This window comes from Ctenocephalides felis, unplaced genomic scaffold (assembly GCF_003426905.1).
Source record: "Ctenocephalides felis isolate EL2017-DRISC unplaced genomic scaffold, ASM342690v1 CF-g0.4_SCAFFOLD_01886, whole genome shotgun sequence".
Classification (NCBI taxonomy): Eukaryota; Metazoa; Arthropoda; class Insecta; order Siphonaptera; family Pulicidae; genus Ctenocephalides; species Ctenocephalides felis.
Genome location: NW_020538040.1, coordinates 109,014,283 through 109,023,708, shown reverse-complemented (window position 1 = coordinate 109,023,708; position 9,426 = coordinate 109,014,283). Strand labels below are relative to the sequence as shown.

The 9,426-nt window shown below is 38.8% G+C and overlaps 1 non-coding gene across 1 annotated transcript; it reads right to left on the bottom strand.

Annotated features, from left to right (window-relative positions):
• Positions 1 to 5,486: 5,486 nt before the first annotated feature.
• On the bottom strand, positions 5,487 to 5,605 carry LOC113379000. The gene has a single exon (XR_003367311.1). It is a non-coding gene; the product is annotated as a 5S ribosomal RNA (ribosomal RNA).
• Between the last annotated feature and the right edge of the window lie 3,821 nt (positions 5,606 to 9,426).

Sequence of the window (9,426 nt, the reverse complement as noted above, 5' to 3'; positions counted from 1 at the left end):
TGGACACATAGCGAGAGTATGCAGAATCGAGAAACCTGTTTGTGAGAATTGTGGCAGCAGTGAACACACCACGAGTGACTGCTCCAAAGAGCAAGACGCAAAATGCGTAAACTGCGTAAGAAATAAACGCAAGGAGACAGGCCACAAGGTGACTTGGAAGTTATGTCCTGAGTACGAGAAACAGCTTCAAATTTACAAAAATAAAATATCATGGGACTAAAAGCAGCCCAAGTTAACGCACAAAGATCTAAATCCGCAGCAGCCAACCTAGAACTTATTTTTCATCAGTTAGGACTTGACATACTGTGTATTCAAGAACCTTATTAAATAAGGGGCATGATAAAAGGGTACACCTCAGCAGGACTGAGAGTACTACAACCGGAAACGACCAATCCTTGGGTTGCAATCGTAGTAAAAGAACGAGAATACGATATTTTTCAAAGGTCAGAGCTGGAATGTGATCATATAATGTGCGTAGAGATATGCACTTATAAAGAAAGCTTGTATCTCGTAAACTGCTACATGCAGTTCTCAGTCGACATAAGTAGCTTCCTGCGAAAGCTGGACAGAATCCTCAGGAACCTGGCCGGCCGCCGCATCATAGTCACCACAGACGCAAATGCAAAATCTGGTTTGTGGTTTTCCAAGACTCTGGATAGCAGAGGTAAGGAACTAGAGGAGTGGATTGCCTCTAACAACCTAGTTGTTTTGAATGAGCCTAGTCACAACTACACATACCAAAGTGAAGCTGGGGACACAAATATAGACGTAACACTTACAACCCCGAATATGTCTTCAAAAGTGATCAACTGGAATGTGAGTGATATAGCGACCACCAGTGATCACAGCCTTTTAACATTTGAAGTAGTGCTTGAAGCATCAGTCACAAGGCAAATAAAGAACCAAACAGGCTATAACACAAGAAAGGCTAAGTGGGACAGGTTCGGGGAACTGGTGGAGAGGGAATTTGACCAACAAAGTCTGGAGTCTCTGCAGAGGTTAGACCCAAATAGGGCTATTAAGATATTTAACAGAAAGCTAAAAGCAATCTGTGACAAATCCATGCCCAAAAGGAAAGCCGGAAGCAAGGTCATGCCATGGTGGTCGGAGGAGCTGACTTGTCTAAGGCGGGAAACTAATAGAACCAAAAAGTGTCTCTTGCGGGCCAAGAGACTATGTCTTGATGACGTACCAATCAAAGTGCAGGCATACAAAAGGGCAAGAAATAACTATGTCAGAGAAATTAGAGAACGCAAAACAACCTCATGGAGAGACTTTGTGACAAGCGTTGGTAACGAAGATCCCTGGAGTATAGTATACAAATTTGTATGCGATAAAATAAACAAGAAGGCTTCTCTACGCTCACTAGAACTTCCTCCCGGGAACTTCAGTGAAACATGGGAAGAAACTGTAAACGTCCTTCTTAAAAAGTGCCTGCCGACAGATGATCAGCAAGAGAACGCTGATCACATTAAAATTAGAGAAAATATACGCCAATATCGAAACCAGAACCTCGAACCAATCATCGACTCTGTCGATGTAGAACGGGCATTACTAAAACTAAAAGATAAAAAAGCCCCAGGAGAAGACAGCTTCACTGGCGAAATAATTAAAAAATTATGGAGTCATAACAAACAAGCAATCCTTAGTACACTAAATAAATGCTTCCAAGATGGCAGTTTTCCTACCGATTGGAAACAGGCAAACCTATGTCTAATTCCCAAACGAGGGAGTGAAAACAGAAGGCTTGCCAAATCATACCGTCCAATCGCCCTTCTGCCAGTGATGGGAAAGATCTACGAGAAAATACTCGTAGAGCGTATTAAGACAAATTATACAGAAATGAACATGTGCAATGCACGACAATTTGGCTTTAAGGCAGGCGTCTCCACGGAGGACGCACTGCTAACGTTTAGAAAATGCATGGCAACGAATATAAAGTATGTACTTGCTATATTTGTGGATATTGAAGGTGCCTTCGATAACCTGTGGTGGCCCGCCATCACACATAGGCTGACGCAGGCAAACTGCAGCAGCCATATGGTAAACATAGTCAAGGACTACTTTAAAAGGCGAAGCGCCTATGTAAGAGGCAACACAAAGAAGGTTGGAAGAAGCATGCAGAAGGGATGTCCACAAGGATCAATAATTGGTCCTGTTGCATGGAACTTCTGCATGGACGTTCTTCTAGACGGCCTAGCTCAGCTAGGAGAAACTGTAGAACCCGTTGCATACGCAGATGATTGGGCGTTAATAATTAAAGGAAACTCCAGAAATGATCTGCAGAGAACTGGTACTATGGCTCTTAAATGCGTTGAGGACTGGTGCGTGACGCATAAAGTGAGAGTCAGCAGTGGAAAAACCGTCGCAATGATGATAAAGGGCAAATTTAATGAAGGCAGATAACCGATTATTAAAGTTGACAACAATAGCCTGAAATATGCAAAAGAAGTGCGATACTTGGGAATTACCATAGATTATAACTATATATATTATAAATATATAAATAATTACAACAGGCTAAACTTTGTAGCGCACACTAAGTTTCTGAGGGAGAAACTAGTCAGCTTCATCCTGAAAATCAGGAGGGTTGCAAAGGAGGAATGGGGCCTTAAAAGAGGCACCCTTGACACTTTGTACAAAGCAGTGGTAATACCTATAGCAACATACGGCGCTGCTGCGTGGTTCGACAAGTCGTCCCACACGCACAACCTTAGAAACTTGAACGCCGCGCAAAGAATAATTCTGCTGACACTCACCAAGGCGTGCCGTACCACCGCAACAAATGCTTTACAAACAATAAGTGGCAAAATGCCACTAGACCTAGAGATTACACAACAAGGCATCATAAACCTTGTAAAAAGAAATGAGAAAATTAGCTGGAACAATTATAAGTACAACCCAATAGCGAACCCAAGCAGGGAAACCCTCAATCTAGAGGTTAAAATGATAAATGAAGCAATAAAGCTGGTATGGCAGAAAAGATGGGAATTGGCAAATACGGGTAGGATAACCTACGGTTTCATTGGCGATATAACATACGCTACAAGGAACAAGTGGTTTAAACCCAGTAGGGAGTGCGTGTATATTCTGACCGGATACGGTCCGTTTAGGCACACACTTTACACAAGGGGCGCCACAGAAGACGACAAATGTCCCTTCTGTGGAGAAAGCGAGACAAGCGCGCACATGCTGGTCATGTGCGACAGATATGATGAATTAAGAAGGCAAAGCCTCTTTGAAATAGCAGGGAACACAAACCTTGATGTGTACCTGGAAACCAAAGCCAATTACCTGGGGCTTGTTGCTTTTGCAGCACAAGCCATTAAAACCAGAAATGCAGTGCAAAACCAAAGCTAAAACCTAAATCAAAACTAAAGCTGGAAAGGCAGGACCGCATCCACGTGGTTAGGGATGGAAACGTCAGCCCACTGACGGCCAAAGGTCCTCGGAGCTATATGGAATAAGAACAAATAATTAATGGAATGAATGAATGAATGTCCCTATCTACTTTCTAGCGAAACCACTGCCAAGGGAACGGGCTTGGAAAAATTAGCGGGGAAAGAAGACCCTGTTGAGCTTGACTCTAGTCTGGCATTGTAAGGAGACATGACAGGTGTAGCATAAGTGGGAGATAGCAATATCGTCGGTGAAATACCACTACTTTCATCGTTTCTTTACTTACTTGATTGGGCGGAAAGCGTGCGTCGAGAACTTTCGTTTCGACTGTCACGGTTTTCTAGAGCCAAGCGTGTAAGAGTGGTGTGAGGCTTCGCGCCGATCGCCAACTATACTCTAGCGTGATCCGATTCGAGGAAATTGCTAGGCCGGGAGTTTGACTAGGGCGGTACATCTGTCAAATAATAACGCAGGTGTCCTAAGGCCAGCTCAGCGAGGACAGAAACCTCGCGTAGAGCAAAAGGGCAAATGCTGGCTTGATCCCGTTGTTCAGTGTGCACAGGGACTGCGAAAGCACGGCCTATCGATCCTTTTGGCTTGAAGAGTTTTCAGCAAGAGGTGTCAGAAAAATTACCACAGGGATAACTGGCTTGTGGCAGCCAAGCGTTCATAGCGACGTTGCTTTTTGATCTTTCGATGTCGGCTCTTCCTATCATTGCGAAGCAGAATTCGCCAAGCGTTGGATTGTTCACCCACAAATAGGGAACGTGAGCTGGGTTTAGACCGTCGTGAGACAGGTTAGTTTTACCCTACTGATGAATCGTCAATTCGATAGTAATCCTGCTCAGTACGAGAGAAACCGCAGGTTCGGACATTTGGTTCACGCACTTGGTCGAGCGGCCGGTAGTGCAAAGCTACCATCCGTGGGATTATGCCTGAACGCCTCTAAGGCCGTATCCTTTCTAGACAAATTAAGCAACGATATCTCTAGGAGTCTCGTGAGTCGAAAGGCTCAATACAATGTGATTTATCAGGTATTCGGCACACGCCGTTTATCGCACGAGCCATTTTCAGCCGAATGAGGCGCTGGACAGTGGCGGTATCCATCCGTTATATCTGTCCTGCCTATAGCGGTCGATCATGGGTCACTAGTTCGATGTCGAGACTCGGAATCGTTTGTAAACGACTTAGGTACCTGGCGGGGTGTTGTACTCGGTAGAGCAGTTACCACGCTGCGATCTGTTGAGACTCAGCCCTTGGCTTGGGGATTCGTCATGTTGGCTTGACGTCACCCCACGCTATTAGAGCATAAGCCTTAAGCCTTACGTTGTAGCCGGTTACAGTATGCACAATTTTTCGACGCAAAGCACACGGCACTTCTTTGGTACCTCTAGCTATTTTACATAAAACTCGCCTCTATGGAAATATTTGATATATTCATTATTTCTTAAAGACAAGCTAAATTGTTTTCAATATGCTTTATAATTGGCGAGAAAATTGTAATTTTAAAGAGAAACATTTGGTATTTCTTATTTAGAATATGTGATTATATATTTTATATAATTTTTTCTTTATAAGGGAGAATGTTTTTCGCCGAGTTCTCTAGAAATGCGTACAAGTTACCAATTATATAAAATGCATACAAGTTACATATCAAATCAAATGCGTACAAGTTTCCAATCAAACAAAGTACGTGTAAGTTGTCAATAATGCATAACGCGTACAAGTTGCCAATGTGCAAAATGCGTGCAAGTTGTCAATTTGCAGAATGCGTGCAAGTTGTCAATTTGCAAAATACGTGTAAGTTGCTATTTTTATTTAATTTTTGTAATATACTCTAAATAAGTAGTAACTTTCAACCCATGAATATTTCGAATCTTTTATAACAAAATATTCAGTATATTTATATCTTTTATAACAAAATATGCAGTATTTATATATATATATATATATATATATATATATATATATATTATTTCATTTTACATAAACTATTTTCTCATCTCTATTAAAGATTTTAACAGTTTATACCGAGAGTATGTACTATTTATAATTTGACTTAACATCGGTAAAATACTAGGGCAAAAAGTCAACGATACGTGGTGTTCCCAAGCGGTCTCTCATCTAAGTACTACCCACGCCCGATGTTGCTTGACTTCGGTGATCGGACGAGAACCGGTATATTCAACGTGGTATGATCGTTGACGACAAGTAATACTATACAATCATATGTATACATAATGTTTTAAACGAAATTTCAGTAATAATTTAATATATATCTGCAATGTTACAATAGAAATAACTGACTTATAACACGAAGCAACCGAAAAGTTACCATAGGGATAACTGACTTGAAACGCGAAGCAACTGAAAAGTTGCCATAGGGATAACTGACTTGAAATTTTGTTCTTAGCAACGAAATATTAAAAAATCTCGAGAAAATTATATGAACACACCTAACCATTTATATACCATTTTATTCGTTATTTTATTCTGCATCTTTCGTACGAACAAAGCTTTTTCGTATCTTTTACGGTTTTGATGTTATAGAGCAATATGTGTAGATGTTAACTTGTCAAAATTTAAAGTGCGGCTAGGTTGGAGCAACACTCCTCACGATTCGATATTTCTGTAAAGAAAACATATAAAGTATTATACATCGTTAGAAAGGTCTCAAAATTCTTAGTTTTTTTCCCATATATCGCAACTTCGAATTCCGAACGGTGTGGCCTACAGGTGAGTTGCCGTCGTAAAATTTCAGGAAAATCGGAAAATTTCGAGAAAATTATATGAACACACTTAACAATTCATATACCATTTTATTCATAATTTTATTCTGCATCTTTTGTACGAACAAAGTTTTTTCGTATCTTTTACGGTTTTGATGTTATAGAGCAATGTGTGTAGATGTTAACTTGTCAAAATGCAAAGTGCGGCTAGGTTGGAGCAACACTCCTCACGATTCGATATTTCTGTAAAGAAAACATATAAAGTATTATACATCGTTAGAAAGGTCTCAAAATTCTTAGTTTTTTTCCCATATATCGCAACTTCGAATTCCGAACGGTGTGGCCTACAGGCGAGTTGCCGACGTAAAATTTCAGGAAAATCGGAAAATCTCGAGAAAATTATATGAACACACTTAACCATTCATATACCATTTTATTCATAATTTTATTCTGCATTTTTCGTACGAACAAAGTTTTTTCGTATCTCTTACGGTTTTGATTTTATAGAGCAATATGTGTAGATGTTAACTTGTCAAAATGCAAAGTGCGGCTAGGTTGGAGCAACACTCCTCACGATTTGATATTTCTAAAAAGAAAACATATAAAGTATTATACATCGTTAGAAAGGTCTCAAAATTCTTAGTTTTTTCCCATATAACGCAACTTCGAATTCCGAACGGTGTGGCCTACAGGCGAGTTGCCGTCGTAAAATTTCAGGAAAATCGGAAAATCTCGAGAAAACTATATGATCACACTTAACCATTCATATACCATTTTATTCATAATTTTGTTCTGCATCTTTCGTACGAACAAAGTTTTTTCGTATCTTTTACGGTTTTGATGTTATAGAGCAATATGTGTAGATGTTAACTTGTCAAAATGCAAAGTGCGGCTAGGTTGGAGCAACACTCCTCACGATTTAATATTTCTGTAAAGAAAACATATAAAGTATTATACATCGTTAGAAAGGTCTCAAAATTCTTAGTTTTTTTTCCATATATCGCAACTTCGAATTCCGAACGGTGTGGCCTACAGGCGAGTTGCCGTCGTAAAATTTCAGGAAAATCGGAAAATCTCGAGAAAATTATATGAACACACTTAACCATTCATATACCATTTTATTCATAATTTTATTCTGCATCTTTCGTACGAACAAAGTTTTTTCGTATCTTTTACGGTTTTGATGTTATAGAGCAATATGTGTAGATGTTAACTTGTCAAAATGCAAAGTGCGGCTAGGTTGGAGCAACACTCCTCACGATTCGATATTTCTGTAAAAAAAACATATAAAGTATTATACATCGTTAGAAAGGTCTCAAAATTCTTAGTTTTTTTCCCATATATCGCAACTTCGAATTCCGAACGGTGTGGCCTACAGGCGAGTTGCCGTCGTAAAATTTCAGGAAAATCGGAAAATCTCGAGAAAATTATATGAACACACTTAACCATTCATATACCATTTTATTCATAATTTTATTCTGCATCTTTCGTACGAACAAAGTTTTTCGTATCTTTTACGGTTTTGATTTTATAGAGCAATATGTGTAGATGTTAACTTGTCAAAATGCAAAGTGCGGCTAGGTTGGAGCAACACTCCTCACGATTCGATATTTCTAAAAAGAAAAATATAAAGTATTATACATCGTTAGAAAGGTCTCAAAATTCTTAGTTTTTTCCCATATATCGCAACTTCGAATTCCGAACGGTGTGGCCTACAGGCGAGTTGCCGTCGTAAAATTCAGGAAAATCGGAAAATCTCGAGAAAATTATATGAACACATAACCATTCATATACCATTTTATTCATAATTTTATTCTGCATCTTTCGTACGAACAAAGTTTTTTCGTATCTTTACGGTTTGATGTTATAGAGCAATATGTGTAGATGTTAACTTGTCAAAATGCAAAGTGCGGCTAGGTTGGAGCAACACTCCTCACGATTTAATATTTCTGTAAAGAAAAACATATAAAGTATATACATCGTTAGAAAGGTCTCAAATTCTTAGTTTTTTTCCATATATCGCAACTTCGAATTCCGAACGGTGTGGCCTACAGGCGAGTTGCCGTCGTAAATTTCAGGAAAATCGGAAAATCTAGAGAAAATTATATGAACACACTTAACCATTCATATACCATTTTATTCATAATTTTATTCTGCATCTTTCGTACGAACAAAGTTTTTTCGTATCTTTTACGGTTTTGATGTTATAGAGCAATATGTGTAGATGTTAACTTGTCAAAAGCAAAGTGCGGCTAGGTTGGAGCAACACTCCTCACGATTCGATATTTCTGTAAAAAAAACATATAAAGTATTATACATCGTTAGAAAGGTCTCAAATTCTTAGTTTTTTCCCATATATCGCAACTTCGAATCGCAAGCACGGTGTGGCCTACAGGCGAGTTGCCGTCGTAAAATTTTAGGAAAATCGGAAAATCTCGAGAAAATTATATGAACACACTTAACCATTCATATACCATTTTATTCATAATTTTATTCTGCATCTTTCGTACCAAACAAAGTTTTTCGTATCTTTTACGGTTTTTGAGTTATAGAGCAATATGTGTAGATGTTAACTTGTCAAAATGCAAAGTGCGGCTAGGGTTCGAGCAACACTCCTCACGATTCGATATTTCTGTAAAGAAAACATATGAAGTATTAAACATCGTTAGAAAGGTCTCAAAATCTTAGTTTTTTCCCACAATATCCGTCAACTTCGAATTCCGAACGGGTTGTCTACAGGCGAGTTGCGGTCGTAAATTTCAGGAAAAATCGAAAAATCTAGAGAAAAATTATATGAACACACTTAACTATTCATATACCATTTTATCATTATAATTTTATTCTGCATCTTTCGTACGAACAAAGTTTTCGTATCTTTTACGGTTTTGATGTTATAGAGCAATATGGTAGATAGAGTTAACTTGTCAAAATGCAAAGTGGCGGCTAGGTTGGAGCAACACTCCTCACGATTCGATATTTCTGTAAAGAAAAAAATATAAAGTATTATACATCGTAGAAAGGTCTCAAAATTCTTAGTTTTTCCCATATATCGCAACTTCGAATTCGAAACGGTGTGGCCTACAGGCGAGTTGCCGTCGTGAAATTTCAGGAAAATCGGAAAATCTCGAGGAAAATTATATGAACCCCTTAACCATTCATATACCATTTTATTCATAATTTATTCTGCATCTTTCGTACGAAAAATTTTTTCGTATCTTTTACGGTTTGGATGTTATAGAGCAATTGTGTAGATGTTAACTTGTCAAATGCAAAGTGCGGCTAGGTTGGAGCAAACACT